The following is a 2860-nucleotide window of genomic DNA, read 5'->3' on the forward strand; positions in this document are numbered from 1 at the left end:
TGTGGCACCAACTTGTTCAAATCAACTATGATTGATTTCCACTTCTGTTAACTGACTAATGAAATTTGTTAAAACAGCATAATAACGATCACTATTATATATATTCTGAAAAAAGATTGAACCTATAATGCGCATTCTATCCACGCTGACCCGGACCCAATTCTCGTTTCGTGTAATTCATGGGGGTTAGTTGTCGACCACAGTTGTATATTTGTGAATTAATATATCCTCCCAGATGAAACCACGGTTCATCTGTAAAAAATGCAATGTCAAGGATACCTACAGAATTTTGGTAAATAAAACGTTTAAATCATTGACAGTAATTTAGTCTTTTGTAATGATCTCAGTTGTAAAATGGTTTCAGTTCTTGAATACACATTACTTACTAGGAGGAAAGTTTCAGTTATTTTCTTACAGCTTTATTTGCGGTAACAAATTCGATATCTTGCTTCTGTGCTAACTTACGCATCGACTTTGATGGACTTTCGGCAATAGCACCCGAAATATCAAACAGCTTCTGTTCGTTTAATTTAGGTCATCTTCCACTTCTATCAACGTCTTCAACAACGCCTGTTGCCCGAAATTTTTCGATAAGAGTTCGAAATGTATCGCGGTGAGGAACAGGAGTGTTTGGAAATTTTTCAAAAAACTTGTGGTCTCTAAATATGTATACTTGTCCCTTTCACTAAAGAGCGTTCAGTGAGAAAAATCTGTTTCTCTACGGAAAGAAACATTACGTTTCCCGCAACTATTGATATCGATAAAAGAAACGAAGCACGTTCAATCACAACTCAACTGGTGACGTTTTGGTTTATTTCTGAGAAATTTCCAACGAACCCACAGGGTAACCGAACTAACGCCGAAAGAACAGAACGCACTACATTATTCTAAAGCATACTGCACAGCGACTTTCCGAACGCTCTGTATAGCGTAAATTAAGTAATAAATCAAATAAATAACTCTTAAAGAACTTAAATAAAAATATATAAATCCATTATTTAGGAATCTAATATTACCACCGAAAGTTGTTAGATGGAAATTCTTTTTTCGAAAAAAATATGTTTTACTTTTGTTGAGAAAATTAGTAAAAGAAAGCTAATTTTTTGTTGTTTCCCTTTGGGTGAGCAAATGAATGCTACTGGTATGTAATTGGTTATAAAAATACTAGTTTCTGGTAATAATAAACACCAAAAACAACTGTAGATAGGTAAATTGGTCTAAAACACTTAAAATTGTGTTTACTGATGTTCCAAAATCCATTAATATCAAAACAAAGCTCGTAATAACGTTTATTCAATTTAGGTAGAAGCGGAATGAAATTGCAGTAACTTTGTATTCATACGGTCGCGTTAGTATTGCGTATATCTCACTATTGTGACAAACCGTTTGACAGTGTATTGTTCCATCAAATACTGATAGAATAGTGTCAGTAAGATCGAAAGGTAGATGAATATGCCGTTCATTAATATTGTAAGCTTTAAACTCAAAGGCTTTAGTTACATTATGTATCTTAAAAATGTTACTGACAGAATTATAAATGTCTGTACGTAATTGTAATAATAATAATTAATGAATAAGAATTTTCTAGGGAAAATTCAGGTATTTAATAATATTTCATAAACACCTACATCTAAAAATAAGTTTTAATTTTTTTTAAATTAATATTTTTATTCTGGATTAAACAATTAATATCCAAGCTATACATTTTTTTAAATTTTAATTATGTTATGCAAGTACAAAAATATTTGGCAGCGGTGGGATTCGAACCCACGCCTCCGAAGAGACTGGTGCCTTAAACCAGCGCCTTAGACCGCTCGGCCACGCTACCGTTATTTATACTCTGAAATTTACCACTAATTGTGTTTAAAATACCAACCATATTACTCGTGCTTTATTGAATAAATTGTGTAGTATATTGTAAGATTAAGTTCATTCTGTATCTGAAATATGTTTTATGTTATTATCTCTGTAACTAACTGTACTTAAAAGAACACAATTAACATAACGTGAATTCTATATGAATCATTTTTAATTTTTTTTTTATCAAAGAATTTCAAGAAAATATGTTTTATCGTTTAATAGATACTAAGGACATAGATTAGAATAACCGTTTTGTATAAAATAAAAATAAAACTTGTAATTAAAAAACTAGCAGCGTTGATGCAGAATCTTATCTATAATTTTAAAGAATTTAAACCTTAACCGTTCACAAAGTGAAACTTGAAATTTTTCAAGGGGGGGAGAACGGCTGCTAAGGCTATTAGTCTTACTGATGGGATTGTTGTTAAATTATCTCTTTGTTTACATTATTTTATATGTTAATCTGGTACTTTTTCGTTTAATGCCCCCTACTTTTTTCGCATTTTTTCACATAAGGTTACTTAATATTTATGTTTTATAATAATTGATGAATAAGACAGAAAAAACACACTAACATGCTGTTTTGTATTGGTAATATAACAAATATTAACACATTAGTCAAGGTTAGCGAGCGAAGGGAACATAGGTTAATGTAAAATGAAGCAATGACGGATTGGAAAATGTACCTGAGAGAAGTGTAAGGTACCTTTCAAAAAAGGTAGTGGTCCAGGAACGACGGTAGAAATAAAAGAGTCCTCATTTTCAAAAAGAAACTACAATAGAACCAGAGTTCTTGCAAATCAGTGGGTGTTTTGAGGTATTTGGAAAGCAATTATAAATATAATCTAACCAAAATTAACCGAGGTTCGCTTTGCTGGCTAACCTTGACTAATTACAGTAATATTTTGATTATTTAAATAATAAATTCAGTAATTATATCAATTATTGATTATTTAAATACACAAACATTACTGTAAATTAGTCAAGCTTAGCGAGCGAA

At 31.2% G+C, this 2860-nt stretch overlaps 1 non-coding gene across 1 annotated transcript; it reads right to left on the reverse strand.

The window, feature by feature from the left end:
* Positions 1–1746: 1746 nt before the first annotated feature.
* On the reverse strand, positions 1747–1828 carry TRNAL-AAG (transfer RNA leucine (anticodon AAG)). The gene has a single exon. It is a non-coding gene; the product is annotated as a tRNA-Leu (tRNA).
* Between the last annotated feature and the right edge of the window lie 1032 nt (positions 1829–2860).

This window comes from Lycorma delicatula, chromosome 10, assembly GCF_047948215.1.
Source record: "Lycorma delicatula isolate Av1 chromosome 10, ASM4794821v1, whole genome shotgun sequence".
Taxonomy (NCBI): domain Eukaryota; kingdom Metazoa; phylum Arthropoda; class Insecta; order Hemiptera; family Fulgoridae; genus Lycorma; species Lycorma delicatula.